The sequence below is a fragment of the Falco naumanni genome, chromosome 4, assembly GCF_017639655.2.
Source record: "Falco naumanni isolate bFalNau1 chromosome 4, bFalNau1.pat, whole genome shotgun sequence".
NCBI classification, from domain to species: Eukaryota; Metazoa; Chordata; class Aves; order Falconiformes; family Falconidae; genus Falco; species Falco naumanni.
In genome coordinates this window covers 27,640,526-27,657,869 of record NC_054057.1, presented here as the reverse complement: position 1 = coordinate 27,657,869, position 17,344 = coordinate 27,640,526, and the positions used below count along the sequence as shown (strand labels likewise).

General features: G+C 40.4%; 1 protein-coding gene across 1 annotated transcript in view; it reads right to left on the bottom strand.

The window, feature by feature from the left end:
- The window catches only part of TPK1 (thiamin pyrophosphokinase 1), a 250,428-nt gene that overhangs the window by 186,639 nt on the left and 46,445 nt on the right, over positions 1 to 17,344 (bottom strand). The window contains exon 2 of the mRNA XM_040591790.1: positions 6,004 to 6,073. The gene's annotated coding sequence lies outside the window, so the exon portion shown is untranslated. The remainder of the gene's footprint in view (positions 1 to 6,003; positions 6,074 to 17,344) is intronic.

Here is a 17,344-nt window from a genome sequence, read left to right as displayed (position 1 = left end):
AATTTTTAGGTCAGGCAAAAATGTCTGATGTAAAAGATTTCCTTAAGCCATTTGACAAATAAAGTACTGCCTCAGCTTTCAACCTTCTTGGCTTTCAGACTGTAATCCCTCAATTCAAAGAACTCTTCACCACCAGCAGCAATGAGAAAGCCATTTCAAATAGCTTTGACCACACAGTTTCAGAGGCCAATTATTTTTTTTTAAACGTTACTGAAACATATCCTTATATCAACATTAATAAAGCAAAAACTTCACATGTATAACTATCTGACATCCTCCCCAAAATGTACAATGAACTGATTTTAAAGACATGGAAAGACCACTGTACTCTTCCGGTATAACTCTACACTCAGAAAACCTCATTCAATGTTTTTCTGCATCAGTGCTCTAAATTTTTCCTGAATATAAGATGGCTTAAAAACAATATCTAGTTTAATCTGAAGAGTTCAAGCAAAGGATTCCTCTCAACCCTACATTAAGTTACATCAATGGCTAATTACCTTCATAAGTACCCTATTTCTAATCCAATATGGAACACAGTGAAGTATATATTAATTTCTCACTCTATAATCCTATTAGGGACCCACTTTTCCATGAGTAGAAGGTTATTCAGGAAACAAGACAAATTATCTCTTTTTACATATGGGTATTGCTAGGTGTTGCCCCACTGTTTTTTTGATGATCCTGACAATGCAGACAGTGGTTTCTAAGATTATAACTTACACTGAATTTGCCTAAAGAGCCAACTGAAGTAGCCAACAAAAGGAAGAAAGGACAGCTGGTGAATTAGCCCTAATAACCCTCACTAATTGCCAGAAGGTTCACATGAAGCCATCAAAATATACAGACAGCTCCACTATGAGTTATCTTTCCATCTTTCACGCAAGCAAATATGTGACTATTTTTCCTTGTGGAAGTTACACTAGCTTAGTCTTCCTGCTCAGAGGTTAAGCCTATTGCTTCCTTTTCAAACCTCTGAGGCAAAACAAAGCCCTGGAGAATGCATGCAGCATGAGGAAAACCATGATGAGTTAGAGACCTGTGTGCAGTTGCAGAGCTACAATCGTGTTGGCATCGCGGAAAGATGGATGGAGTCTTGCAATGAGAGGATGAAGGCTCTTTAGGAGGGAAAGGCTGGGAAGATGGACTGAGAAGGAGTTGCCTGTTATGTGTGAGCAGCTGGAACACATGGAGCTCTGCCTGGGGGTGGATTAAATTAGGCAAGCTAAAGCCCAAATAGAGCTGAATCCAGCCAGGGATGTCAAAGACAACATGAAGGGCTTCGATATGTGTATAGGTGACAACAAGAAGACTTAAAAATATGTGGGTGCACTGCTTAATAAGACAGGGGGCCTGGCTACCCAGAGCATGGAAGAGGCTGAGGCACCAAATGCCACCTTTGCCTCAGGCTTTGCTCGCCAGACCAGCCCTCAGGATTCCCAGGTACCACAGACCAGGGCAAAGAGTGGAGCAAGGAAGATGTATTCTTGGTGGTAAAGAACTGGGTCAGGGAACACTTAAGCAAAATGGACACGCAGAAGTCCATGCACCCAGACGGGATGCAGACACAGGTGCTGAAGGAGGTGGCTGATGTCATTGCAAGGCCACCCTTGATAATCTTTGATCAATCATGGTGACTGGCAGAAGGGCCTGAAGACTGGAGGAAAACAAGTGTCATTCCTGTCTTCAGGAAGTGCAAGAAGGAAGGCTCAGAGAACTACAGGCTGCTCAGCCTCACCTCAGTCCCTGGGAAGGTGATGGAACAGCTCACCCTGGGAACCATTTCCAGGCATGTGAAGTGCAAGAAACTCCTCAGGAGTAGTCAGCACTGAAAAGTTTGTGATATGTCTAAATTTATTCATTGCTACTTACAGGTACAAAACTCAGTAAGCGTAAGCTCTAAAATCTGTACGATTAAGACTCCTATTTTCCACTTCAGCTTTTCAACACAGACTAGGACACAGAAGGGTTTGTTAAATCCAAGTTATAGTAGTAACATCACTTTGTACAACCAATACCCTCGATTCATTCTGACTAAACAGCTTATTTAAATCCTTGGGGGGGGGGGGGGGGGGGGGGGGGGGGGAAATAGCGTCACCGAAAGACAAAATTAATGTAGCAATCTGTATTCCTAAATATAAGTTGCTTTGAAGACTTTTTTGAGGTCCGTGCTTGAAATTTAGCAGCTACGTCAACCAGAAACATTTACAAAATTTGTTTCTGATGTTCAAACACAGAATCAGAGCTTCTTGGATGCCTCTGCATGCCCAGTTCAGAGGAGAATTACACAGCAGCAACTACATTTCTGTGCATCACCCAAGTTCACCTCATGGATGTTTTATACATAGAAAATGCTACACGAATATACACCACCATTTTTCAGTTTCACTGCTACTCCTCCACTTTATGCAGCTCACAGAAAGAAACTAGAAAGGTAGTGACAGTGATGTTCTTAGTAACTGTAGGCAACCCACCTCCTGTCATACAGTAAGTCTGATATACTGAAATACTAAACAGAACCCCAGAAAACCCGGTGGTTTTTTTTATGAAAGGATTATCCTCCTTCTTGGTAGAGCTCACTGCTCTCCTCTTTAGCCTGAAACTCTTAATGCTGCAAAACCTGGGTACACGATGGATTTGACCTCTCTCTGGAAAATAGCATCTGAGACACAAGGACTAATGATTGTTTTTACAAGTGCCAATACGATGATAGTTTTCGATGTATCTTCACCTTCATATACCCCAAAGCCAGTGACACACAGGTTAATCGATGCCTTAAGATTTAATCAGAAAGTGTTGAGAAAGAAGTTGCCGTAGCGTGATACAGATAAGCAACAACCTAACTGTGAAGTGGGTAACAGTGCTTGATAGTGATTCAAGGAAATATATAACAGGATAGGCAAGGCAGACAGAACGAGGCAAAAGCAAAAAAATCCCATAGAGATCAGTAACTCACCTTTAACTCTGATTAGCTGCAAATGTTTAGCAATCAAGAATGGTTCAGCAATCCTTATTTCTAAGTGGGAACTGATGTTAACAAAGGAAAACCACAGTCTTAAGAAAAATAACCTTTCAGAGCTGTAAAGCCAGGGAAAGAAAAGCAACAGGTCACGGGAGTCCATCCCGTCAGCCCTGCTGCCTTTCCCAACACTCAGAGTTCCCAAGGACAGGCCTCCCAAAGGAAAAGTTATCCTGCCCTTTTGGTTACTCTTCCTACCCCTCCTGCTCTAGAAGGCAATTTGTTTTAACAGAGCAATGAAAAAAATAAATAAATTACAATTTCTCCTTATTACTAGTTACAAAAATGATGGGTTTTCTTGGGTTTGATTGTTTTTAAACAAGAATAACTGCAATTCAGATTTGTTGAGCTAGTTGTCACAAAAACTTATGGGAAAACCAACCAAACACATCATAAAAATGGCACCACACAGATGAAGACATACAACATCTTACATACATTAAACTCATCAACCGAGGTCACGTTGCTAAGCCAGCCTGAGCAGTACCATAGGGAGGAAGGTGAGAGCTTCCTTTGCTTAATGGGAATACGTGAACCACTCAGGCACACAAATAAGTCAAGAAACGGATGGAGGCAGGAGATGAGCCCCCCTGAACCTGCTCTTGCTGCTTTTCATTCAACAGCATAGGTCGACTGAACACGAGAAGCAAGTTAAAGAAGTGCTCGGCACTGGGTAAGTCTCCTGTAGAGCATCTTGCCAGCTTCAGCCACAGCACTTTAAGATACAGTTTGGAACTAAACGAAGAGAGGTCAATAAGAGCAATAAGAAAAGATGACCAATAAGAAAGAACAAACAAGCTGGGCGTATTTTAGCCTAAAGCTGAGGAAGCTGGATGCGATGGGCTTCCTCCCTTTAAAAGCCAGCTAACGAGGTATGCATAAAGTATGGTTTGTCTCCACTTTAAAGCAGAGGAAAAGGATGGATTTCTTGAAGCCATTTCCAGCCCTATGTTTTTCTAGGATTTGGAAATAGACCCTTCAAAATAGCAACAACTACTTCACTTATCTCCAAAGGAAGACACCCCTGTAACAGTCCCCTGTTCCAAGCTGTCCTTTCCCCAGAATGGTATTTATTCCCATTCTGTAAGACTATTCACACACTTTGGTGTCACTGAGAATCAAGCCCAAAATATCAATCAAGTTCTTTAATTCTAGAAAGACTGTAACATCCAAGAGATATAAATAAAGGACTATAGTTTTTACATTTTGATACAACACAACTAGATATCAGGGCTTTGAATAAAATAGAGTTTAAAACAGAAGGTTAAGACAGCATTAAAAAATGATTAGCATATCAGTAGAGTCTGAGCAGACAGCTCTTTAATAACACTGGACAGGGAATTTAAGGGAAAATACTTCAGAGAAGTAAATGAATATTCTTCCCAGCAGAATGATTTCTTTAAAGACAAAAATCAAAATTATGCAGGTCGTCTTTTTTTTTTTTTTTTGTCAAACGAATCACTTTGAAGGTAAAATATACCTACCCAAAGCAATTAAGATAAGAAGAAGAAAGATAGAGAAAAAGAGTACTCCAAGGGCCAAGTATGTAAGACTGAAAGAACTATTCAGTCAATGTATAATCATCCAGTTTCCCCTGAATTATATTTATTTAATAAGAACATAAAGGTGTGCAGAAGAGATGAATGGGTTACAGGAGAAGGTAAAATGAAAGATGTAAAATGTTGTTCTCCAGGAAGCATCACTGTTATCAAAGAGAACTGCTTGCTGCAAATCAAACAGATTTCTGTTTGAATTCAAGATTAAGTTGTGAATGGCTCTGTGAGCAACTACTAGGAGAAGAGAAATAGAAGAGTACAGAAGGGATACTCCTAAAACAGTTAGTAGTGCCTGACAGACTCTAGTCTTGGTTTTAAGCAGTTGTAGATCTCAGCCATCAACCTTCTCACAGGTGACAAAGGAAGAAATTTTAAGTCAACTTGCACTTTAAGACTACAGTCTTCCTCTCCAACTTTGGTCTTTATTCTGAAGGGCAGGAGGAAACCAAGCTTCCCCTGGTCTCCGTCATACACTTTGCCATGAGAGAAAACACAAAATATGTATCAGATTTCGATGTACAAACAAAACTATTCATAAGTTTCTAAGTTCTGCCAAATACCTGTCTCATTCCTTTCCCCTCAGAGTCAGCTTTATTAATTTATTTGTTTTTATTAAACTATCTCTTTATGAATTCTTGATCAAAACAACTGAAAATACTAAAGACAAGCAAAAAGGATCATTAGTAACAGATTACACAGCATTCCATGGTTCCGCTGCAAAAATGAGAAAGCACTTGAATGCAGTATTTTGCATCACAACCCCAGCTCAACAGTTCTGGGGCAGAAAACTGGGGTATTTTACGATTTCATGTGCCATTACAGAAAACAAGAACATATTCTCCTTTTAGTCATATTTCCTCACCTCGCATATACATTTATAGACACTTCTGTACTTGCCTTTGGTCACCTGTGACACCCTGATGCTAATATAGAAATAATTAAAAAAAGAAAAATAGACTTTTTATTTTATTACCCATCTCACTTCAGAAAGAAAACAGATTTCCTCTAAGGCCTCACAGGAAGAATGAAGAGGACATACTTTATTTCAGCTCCTGGTGAGAGGCATCAGATGTTCCTCCAGTCAACCCTTGCAAGGGTAACAGCAAGTTTTTTCAGAGGCTGCATCAAAAGCACGGATACATAAAATAAGACAGACTGAGAGCAGAGCTTTCAAGAGGAAAAAAGGCCAGTTGGCTTAAGAAAAAAATGTATTTCAGGCTACCTATGTGTTTTTAAACATTGTAGTTGGATAGGAAAATTAAAAGTAATGTAGGGAAAATTAATACACTACCTGCCACAGTTTGTGAGGGTACTATACACAGAGCAGGCAGCTACCTCAGTAACTGAACAAACAGATCTTGTTCCTCCATGTTTTACTTTCATTGAGAAGAGATGACTTCAATGACTTGAAGTTTATTGTTCACATACCTGTCCTGGCTTCCTTCCGTGATGTGATAGAGCCGATTGGCACCTCCATCAGCACAAGCTCTCAGTGCAGCTGCAAGTAAAGAAACATAACATCAATTTATTGGCATTATAAACAAAACCCACAACCAGTTACTCCATTAATGACATTTCTGTGTAAATCCTGTTGTTCCTTGCAGCATAGGGCATAAACTTGAGATGTTATACGGCTTTTAGCTTCCTATACTTGACTATTTCCCTTGATTCTCTAAACAGACGTTTGAATTGGTTTTATCAAACCAGTGCCAATCTTCACCTGATCGTGCTACTGTCCTTTCCAAATAGCTTATTTCTGTCTATCCTACCCTTCTGACCAGTCATCTTAAACTATACAAGGGGGGCAAGAATTCAAGCCCTGAAAAGGGCCCATCCTCCATGCACGGGCATCTACTTGTCTGAACAAGTGAGAACTTGCGCCTTAAACCTAACCATCTTCTCACCCAGGCAAAAAGTTCATGGTGGCAGCTCTATAATGACCGGCAAAAAAACTAGGAGAAAAAAATATAGTTAGGTGTGACAATATGTTTTTTCCCCTCCCCCCGACACAAAAATGATACTACTACAATTCCTATGCTGTCCCACAGACTGTTTGAATGGGGTTAGGTCTTGGCTTTAAATCTTGAACTATTCTGGTACAAAAGGGAAGAACCACAATCATTTCCAGTGCTTCCACATAACTGGGGGACTGCAAAGGGCATGTGGCACTAATTCCAATTGATTTAAACAAGCACAGACACGCTGTTCTCTTGTGATGCCTTTGTTTATACAGACTAAAGTCAGAGAAAAGAGAGAAGTCTAATGCTATTATTACAAAATCAGACATAAATTGGTATATTTTATTCATAAGCATCCATATTAATCATCATTTAACTAACACACAGTTCTTTAATGAGATTTTAAAGCTATGATAAGCTATTAAAGATTGAAAATGACCGTCTTGTCTTAGTAGTCCCTATCAGTTTTGCTCAGAGATGCACAAGTCAGATAACTGCAGCACACGAGACAAAAGAAGCTGTTGCTTCTACACTGGAGCAGCGCATCCCTTCCAGGTCTGCAGGCAAAGCAGGACCGACAGGGCTGAAAGTCAGAGGATCAGGGAGGGAGGGCAGGGGATGACATGACAAAGAAAAGGCACAGACTGCTTTGCAAAAAAAAGGTATAAACAATCAGATCAGGCACTTCCTGCTGCTGAGAATCCAATTTTCAGCTACAGCTGCTTTGCTTTGGTGTTTATTTCTTAGTCTGAACCACCTGTCAGCAGTGATACAAACCTACGTTTTTTCCCTTTTTGGCACTCATTAGCCAGGCAAGCCACCTCTCCCGCTAGCTTCGCCATCAACTTAGCCAGCCCATACAAACTGGGACAACAAAGCTCATCTCCATACCTGCTCTCATCTTTAAGCTATTCTTTCTTATTTGGCTACCGAACTCCCACCACAGGGAATGTTCTGTAGATGTATATCCAGCATGCAGTACCACGCGACCTCAGATGAGGCTTTTTGAGAAAAAAGGAAGCAAGCAGGGCAGCACAAAAGCTACCAGCTCATCACAGGGTAGATTTGGCTACAGCAGCTTTTTTCTTGCAGGTTGCAAGAACATGAAGGGCAGAACTAGCACTGCACTCAGTACCTCTTCTAGCCCTGCTCCTGCCCCCGTGACCCCCAGTTTCTCTTGCCCACAGTATCACAGGACCCATATGGTAAGCCCTACCTTTCTCAGCCTTCTTGTGCAGGCCGTGCTCTTCCCTCTCTCCTTATTCAACTTTGACGACTCCTTCCAGCCACCATCCAAACCCATATTAAATAGCCAAGGTCAAGCAAATCTGATCTGCACCAATCTTACTAGGTGAGATCATTTTTAATTTATGGCAGCTATGGGAAGCTTCCCACAGTGATTCGCTGCTCAAGGCTTTTGCCAGGTTCCTCATCCATCCTGATGGATACAGAATCACAGAACAGTTCAGGTTGGAAGGAATTGTAAAGACGAGCTAGTTACTACCCCCTGTCATGGGGTGGGGGGGGATACCAGCCACCAGCCCAGGCTGCTCCCAACCCCGTCCAACCAGACCTTGGGCACTGCCAGGGACGGGGCATCCACAGCTGCTCTGGGCAGCCTATGTTAGTACCTCACCGCCCCCTCAATGAAGAACAACCACCTATTTTGCCCACTGTGTTTGACTGGAAGCTTTTAATATCTCCTTGCACCTGAGGCTACAGCTGAAACTGGATTGATTTAATTCCTTTCACCTGGGTGTATTTGTTAAGTTCTCTCAGGGCGTTCAGCTCACACAGAAGTTAGTAATGGCCCATTGCAGGAACACTGTGTAATTCCTCTGCTTAAATCCACTATCCTGTCCATCTGTTTACTTAGGAGATAGAAGGCATCTCAGCAAGGCCCAGGACCTAAGTGGTTACAGAATCTCTTCTCTGCCCTTAAGCTACAAAATCTATTAATCCCTTGAGATGCTCTTTATAACGAAAATTGTAAGAAGGTTACAGAAAAATTCTTTTCTACCTTCAGGTACAAAACCTACCTAAAGGATGCTTCCTGGGCCAAAGGCAGCCCCAGCTTTTTCCTTCTGAGAAAAGTGATTTTTACATTTATTCCTGCACATTTCAAACACCTAAGTGCCTTATGACTTCTGGAGGGGGGGGGGCGGGGAAAGAAGGTATTAGATACAGAAAAAGACAGTCTATTATCTGTCTCAATTACTTTAAGACAGCCAAGCCCTTAACTATTGTCAATTAACTCAATCGACTTACCACAAGTGAAGTTTGGCCTTAGATCTCTTCACCTGATCTTATTATTTCAAAACATGACAAAAAAAACCAAAATAAACTATTACAAACCAAACCAGTCTTCAGTCAGTCCTGTACATGTAAAACTACCACGATTCTCCCAAAGACCTGAAGATGGCAAAGTAACAGGTCTACAGCACTTGTATGCTGTTCATACATATCTGGGGCTACTATGTGAGATGTCAAGTCAAAATAGTTGCCTCACACAACTTCAATTTAAAGCTGTCCTCCACATATTTATTCTTAAAAATAGTAATACAAAAAAACCAAATTAGACTTCAGCAGCATTGCAAAGTTATTTAGAGAAACTATTTATGAGGTACTGATCCTTTACCAGCAAGTTAATAACTTACACTGGAATGAACCAAAGCCCCAGGTGCTTTAAGTAACTAGCAGATAATTAACTGATTGGCTGGAGGCCAGTAAATCATATTATTTCTACAGCTATGAACCAAGTCTTGCTTGATAAAAACTACTGATATATATTAGCTGGAAGAACATGTACCATTATTATCTGGAAGTGTTTAAGGAGATAGTCAGCAATTCTAAGCTTACAATTTAGATGGAAAATTCTCTATGAAAACATAATAGGAACTGATTTTATACAGTGCCTTTTATATTAGAGACAAAATTGCTTTACAAACAACAATTTGGCCAAGGTGCACCACGGCAACCATGTAGGCAAATCTAGAAGTCTCTAGGCACTTTGCAACAGTTCACACAAAACCTCTTTAATTATTTCGGCAGAAACTGAAGGACCTGAACAAGACTGGGGCTTTGTTTTGCTTGGCATTGTGAAAACAGAGATCTTACTCCAAGAAGTTTACAATTTAAACAGATAAAAAAAACAAACAAAACAAATGAAAAGGTGAGAAGTGACACTGAGGGATGAAGTGCTAATGGTCACACATGGGTCAAAGACAAGTTATCTTCCAGGGCGACCAAAATGGATGGTGGGGCTTGCAGAGAGAAAAATAACTTCAGTGGTCAGCCAAAGCACAGAAGGTCTTGCACACACCTTCTTTTCTGACCCAAAGGTTACTATCCTTTAATTGTAGACCCCTTAGATTTGCCAAGTGTGCTGTGTATGGAAGTACTCTCTAGCTTAGGTATGTCAGGAAGAACCAAGTCAGTAAAAATGTTATCTAGAGGCTTTTAGTATATCCTGCTGCTGTGAACGGAGCCAGACTAAGAAATCGTCGTCCAAGTAGCTCACTGAGCTCTGATGGGCCAGGAGGACCAATGCCTCCAGCAAAGATGCTGCGATACGCAGTTGGGAGCAGTAGCTTTTTCAACCAGCGCAACTGGTAGCAGAGCAGACCCCTGCCCTTGGCTACCCAGCTCAGCTGGAGAGCCCCAAGGTGCCATTTCGAGGTTTTGCTATTCAAGACATGACTCTCAAGAGCACTGGGGTGCAATGGCACCGTGGCACTTGCTCAGTGTGCGAATCTGCGCTGCTTGGCATTACTGCAAATTACAGCCTTTCCAACCTGAATGTTCTGGGTTAAGCTCCGCTCTTCAGAAACATCTCCATTCGTCAAATTGCCACCTCTTCTATCTGTCGGATTCCTTTCTGATGTAACTCCAGTGTCATTCAGTGAACTAGGGAATGGGGACATAACCGAAAAATCAACTGTCTCATTGTGCTGCTTAGGGGAAGCGTACAGCATGGGGAACTCAGTGCCACGGCCAGTAACTGCTACCCAAGTTGTTGCAAGCAGCATACATTCAGTCCACTAGTGTCTGAAATTACGGCAAGAGGAAATACCCTTCAGCTCCACCTACGCTGAGGAAGGGTTACATCAGAGGTATATTACCAGCCCATGCTGTCTCTGAAAGGGTTTCTCACAGGCAATATGAATGAAGAAACCAAGGCCTTTCCGAGGAATGTCCTTCAGTTGAAATGGTGTCTCTTCCACCACGCACCAGTGAACTATTTCCCTTTAGTGACCAAAGTTGAGAGGCCAATTTATTAGTGAATAGGTTTTTTCAAAAATTATTCTAACACAACAAAAATAATGCAAACAATTCACATTATATTTACATTTACTGTTTTGGTAAATATAAATAAGTTCCTGTCACTGTGAGACAAGATACGACCAGCATACCAGACACAAAAAGGAAGGTCTTGGCTCTGAACTAACTAGTCCGGAAGCAAGAATTTTATCATACCTTCAGCAGCACTGCAAATCCAGGCGAGGGAAAAGACTCTACAGAACAGATGTAACACTTGCAGACTAAATAAGATGAGGGCAGAAAAAGGGAATACATTTATACAAAGTACCAGTACCTGGGGAGAAAAGCATGACACTATTATTCCTGTTGTTATTTCTATTCTATTATTCCCTGCAACTAGCATTTAAAATATTTTTTCTTTTTTTCAAACAGATCTTGACATTAATCCATGCTTTTGCCTAAATTCAAATTTATGACATCTCCCCTTAAACTGCCTTAGTATATCCCCTCTGTTCCTTTTCTAATTTTACACAACTTCTTCTAGGTATGCAATCTGTTTCTGTCATTCATTTATTGATTCAGTAACTTGGTAACCATAATTAACCTGCCAGAATAATCTACACATAAGAGAACCATGCTTAATTAATGTCTTGGAGCACTGGTAGTAATGTATATGTGATAATATATGGTAGATATGCAAAGAATTGCTTGGCGTGCTTGATACACTTGCCTAACACATTTTTGTCTTGGCATTAATAAAAAATATCAGTTACCAGCAACAAAATGCATAATCTGTATTTATGTGCTTTCTCTTTTCCTCCGTTGTCCTGCAGAAACAGCATAAACATATTTAACAAGCCCATGGCTTTTTATCGCTGCAGATTGCTATCTAGGGGATCTATCTGCATCTCAGACCATTCCCTCCCACCCACGTGTTCCCACTTGTGTTATCAGGACTGTGTGCAACTGCTGTTATATGCCACGTACAGTGCACTGCAGACATCTCTTCTGGTCATCTGCAGCTCGGTTTTGCAAATCACCTCTCAGTCCCTAATATTTTTTTGCTTTGCAGGTGGACACCAGTCTCGCTAAGAGGTTTTTTAAGTATTGAAAATAGGTCTATCCTTAATTTGTCCAAAACTAAGAAGGCTTAGTTCCCGTCACTGGTATTTTAGATTTGCAGCAATGCACAGGGCTTTAAATAAGCAAAATTAAGAATGTCACCTGCTCTCAGGATATTCTGTGGTTCCAAATGAAATTGAAGAGATATACAAGTGCTTTCCAAGCTGCTGCTGTAGGTGCACATCCATGCTGCCATAATCAGCAGCAGCAAGAGCAGTCAGCCTTCCACAGTAGTACCTAGCACTTTCCAGGATTGAGCTTGTTCTTATGAATTTCACCCCAAATTCCTCTTTTTTTTCTGCCATTGGCAATTCACAATTTTTCATGCATAATTCCAGCCCAGGAACAAATTTTAGTTTTAGAAACACTGCAAAGAAAACAATGGTTCCTATTCTTAAATTGTCTGTGTACCCAAGAAAGGACCATCAGCTACAAATGTCTCATACATGACTTCTATGCCACCTTTTTCACACAAAGAACATAGAAGCTCAGTAGTCCTCAAGCAAATGGATCACCAACACTGGAGCTGGCAACCAGCTTCCATATGGACTGGATTATGGGTCCCAGATGAAAACTCCCATACAGCTAGTAAGGTAATTGTATGGTTCCTACAAAACTGCTGCACTTCTTTAATCACTCCACTCTGAGCTGTAAATGTCAGAGAGATCTCAGCTAAGCACAGGCAGGATTCATAAAGCAATTAAATATGAGAATACAAGGAAGGAACCAATGGGCTGATGAATTAGGAAATGCTATTCTTTTCTCAGCACATTGAGTCAATATTGAGCAAAAGCCACAGAGATAACACATCTTTCTAAAAAGTTCACCCAGAAATGAAACACCAGCAAAATTAAACAGTATCTCCCATGGACAAAAACCTCTCCTGAATTTTAGCCAGATGTTAAATCAAAGCGAAATAATGCAATCTTACTTGAAAACAAAATTTCTAAGAAAATGAAAATATTAATGCTTGCTTTGGGGGAAAAAAAGGAATAAAAATATAGATCAACTTTTTAAAATAGAAATTCTTAAGTACCAAAAAACAGAGCTGCAAACAAAAAACCTCAAGAGTATCAGTGAATGTAATATAAGTAATGCACCGCCAGAGACAGAGACAGGAAAGCAACTGTATTTTCACTAGACTGAGTTTCTGGACTGTCTTCAGGTACACTTCCATGCAGAGTTCATTACAGTGATTCATATTCAAGGCTGCTGGGTTTGGAGTAATCTCTTGTCAGGTGTTAGATTTAATATTCCTACAGCCCTCACTTAGGATATGATTTTCTCTTCTCTTTCCTGTCATTCTTCTCCCATTCTGTCAAACGCAGGAGTGCCGGCACTCACTGCGCTGCCTTGCGCCCGTCGCTGCGAGAGGCTGCACGAGCGGGAGCTGTGTCACAGTGCAAACCAGGAGGAAGGAGCCCAAACATAAAACACAGTACTCGCGGCCTTCATTTTGACTAAAATCTAAGTGACCTTTTCATGACAAGGCTACGTGGCTTGATGCCACTGGGGGAAGAATCAGGAAGAAGTTTATTATTTTCCTTTCTACTTCTTTTGCTCTCTGTTTGAAAAATGACAGCTAAAGCAATAATGTAACATTTAATCAGCTTTTCTTTTTGCCCTGAGCACACATCTATTATTACTAGGTAACGGTCAAAAAGCACTGGCTCTGCAGACACTGGGGGGGGGGGGGGGGGGGGGGGGGGGGGAAGAAGGAAAAAAGGAAAAAATACACTAAAGTGCACAATGTTAATCCTGACTTTTTTCCTGACAAACTATTTGTTTTAAATGACCTTAACAAATAATTTCTCAAGTGCTCACGGTTCAAACAAGGTGCTGAAACCTTGGTGGGAGATCCTACTTGTGCCTTAAATCCTGTCTTTTCCAGACAGAGGAGGAATCCAAGCTCTCCACGTATATCTGCAGCTCACTGGCGGCTGCCCTCTGACACCAGAAATTCCCCAGAGATTTACAAGCCCTTCCCATAACGCCACATGCTGGCACCGGGTTGGACCCTGGTTTGCAGACTATAACATGCCAGTGCCCTGGAGCTCGCTCGGGACTGCAGCTCTTCCCAGAGAGCGTGTGATGGGGTGACCGAAATCTGCCATCTGCACGCTGCCTGTATCACCCTGCCATCGCTGATGGCGGATCCGCTGAGTCTCAGCCGTCAAACCCCGATGGACACCACGCTGACCGTCCTTCATAACGCAGCCCAGCAGGTTGCCTTTCACATCCCAGCCTCTTTCATTGCTCAGTAATCACGACGTGCCCCACTAACAAAACTGTAACCTCTCTCCTGGTGTCTTATACCTAACACAAACACATACATCAGAGTATCATTGAAGGCAATGTAACCGAAAGAGTGTGCAGTTAGCTTTTTTTTCTGCATCCATTGCCTGATTATCAAGTGAAATGGAGAGGCTTCAACATCAATTGTGTTTCTGAAGTTTGTAAATTGTATTGTTTAATAATTCAGTGTAACGTGCACTGACTTCAAACTTTGAACGCAACTTTTTATTTCTTCATTTCACATTTTCCATTGCCGCAACATTGATTTCTGACACAAGGAAGATAAACAGCTACAAAAATGATGGAATACCCCAACTGCCTGTAATTGCCAGGCAGTGTTATCAGGCAAACTTTTGTAGCGAGTTGACTTTATTCCCACATGGGAAAAACTGACACATGCCAAAAATAAAATTTAAAAAATCACCTTTGTTATCACTAAAACATACACATTTGCACAAAGGATCAAGACTTTAAAGAGGAAAAAAAAGCTCTTTTTTCTGATCTGGCATTGCTGATACAATGCCAGAAGCAGCAGCAGCCTGCGTGCAGCCGACACTCCCTACCCCACAGTGAGCAAGACGTGGGGCAGGCAGCGAGGCAATATGCAGAAAAGGGTGGTCAGCTGTGCCAAGACAGCAAATAAGAAAAAATAATCTCCTCCTGCTACTGGCGACCAGCAGGATTATGTTCCTCATCATAGCCAGTCAGGTGCTATTGACTCCTCTGCTTCCACTGAATATATGCATTAATAATTCAAGCCAACTTGCAAGTGTAAAGCAATGAGCATGATAAGTTCATATTCGTGTCTATGATTAAATATTTTCAGCTAACACATTTGTATTTCAAATTTTGTTTGCCTAAATTGGATTTGCAGTAGCCTGCAACTCATCAAAAAATTAATCACACACTTATTTTAAATAGCACAAAATATATTAATTCTCATGCTACTAAAACACACATTGTTCCTTAGCAGCCCACAATAGATTTCCTCACAACCATTTTATATCACAGTCTCACAAAAACTTTTGTGCGTCAAGGAAATTTCAGAACTCATAAAAGTCAGAAACTCCAATTTTGTTAAAAGACAACTAGAATATTACAATGCATAAATTTCTGAACCAATCAAACTTTCACCAACACCTTCCTGAAATATTATTTAAACTATTCAAAAGAATAATCTAGCTCTAAAAGTTGTTTGGAAGTAAGTTGCAAAAAGAGGGACAAACAAGAAACCAGAGAAGGAAAAATGAAGATGGTAAATACAATTTCCTCATGCATGTGGAACTGGTCTTTATGTTGTATTTTTTAATGTCTTGATAATACACAGCTACCCTATGCTCATGCTACCTACTCTTGTGTATAGATCATTTCCCCTGCTCTTAGCAGAGAAAATATTCACTAAATTTTTCAAGCAAACAATAATAATAGTAAATTATTTAAAAACAGCATCAGGAGAAATGGGAAAAAAAAAAGAAAATAAAAAAGAAAAAGGAATTACTCCATCTGGGAAAAAAAAAAAAAGGTTTTATGGGGTATTCTTTAAAGGCACCATAAGCTGATTTAATATGAGAAATGGGCACGTCTTCTGAAACTACCCCAAATTAAGTGGATAATTTAAAACACTAAAATTAAGCCAGTATCTTGGAATTACTTACCTAAAATGATAAGAACAAGTAATATCATTACTTCATTTATGGTAGCTTCACCCCTTTGTATCAGACTGACCCCCACACCTTTTCTGTTCTCTTAACTCTCAGATTCGGGCTGTGGTAAGCTACAGTGGAAGTTTCCTCAAGAAACTGGGTATATAAAATTAGCTATGAAGTCAACTAGATCTTACCTGCTTTATTTCCTGGTTGGAATAGCTACAAGTAACTACACACTGGCATTTGCACCAGTTTAAAACAGAAGAGTTTCACAGAAGCAGCGGGTTTGCATCGTTATCACCCTGGTACTGGCACCTCAATACAGTTCCAAGGACGAACCTGAATGCAGTTTTGATCTTGCAATATATTGCTCCTTTTATGCGAAGAAGAGCTTCAGCTGAGTGCATCAAGACTAATCTTGATTCCCAAAATCTTCCTTCACAAAACACATCTAAAATTGAAATAATACACTTGCTGGGCACTTCCTTTTTGATAATTTTCCAATGGTCGAGAATGAATGTCAGCTAGTATAAGCTACATACAGACATAAAAGATCAGATCTATGGTATAATTTTGTCAAACATGTTTTGTTATGCACACTTGAAAAAAAGAGTTGAAAAACCCAGAAGGAAGGACAAAATATGATATTTGCATTCTTAAAATAATGTATAGAAGATGTGGGTTAACAATTTCAAAAGAAATATAATCACCAACAACAATTCTTTGTGGAAAGTTTTTAGTTATCTTGATCAAATGATACATTAAATCATCACAGCACATAAGGAAAGCTTATTTGGCCAGGCAGAATCAGCTAGAAAACAAAGGAGAAACTGTAATTCTGCGTGCAAAATGGGATTTCTCATCTGAATTCGCTTACATAATGCAAATACAAAAGCGGTACTGTCCTCCCTGAAAAAAAACCCAAAAAAATAATTTTAAAAAATCGACATTTACTGCAAACAGTCTCATTATGAAGATGGCATAGCAGTAGTTTCCCAGTTCATAAAAGTGATGAAGAAGCAAGTGCACTGATTTCAAAACTTTTCTTTCATGAAGCTACAAGAGAACTGTAAGATGAAATTTCCAAGTAAAAATACTCCTTGTAAAAAAATTTTTACTTGGCAATCTCAAGTTTACTGAACAAAACTGTGTCTGTTCTCAAGGAGAATAAGCTTCTGTGTGACAACTCTCCTTGGAGCATGGCTGCAAACCAAATCAGAGGCTCTACTAATAATACACAACCTGTGTATCATCCACAACGTGCCCACGGGAAAAACACCAGGCTGTATCAGTGTTCAAGGTGTCCTCTATTCCACCCTGAGATAAGAAAAATCCACCACCATCTGCCTTTTGCTGAGAATTTTCAGTGAAAATTTTATATTCTGGGTCTCCAGAGGACACGTACTTATGACACAGCTTTCCAGATGACAGTGCAGCTGAGGAGTGCAATGCCATTAGTTCACCAAGTCCTGAGAGATGATCAATAAC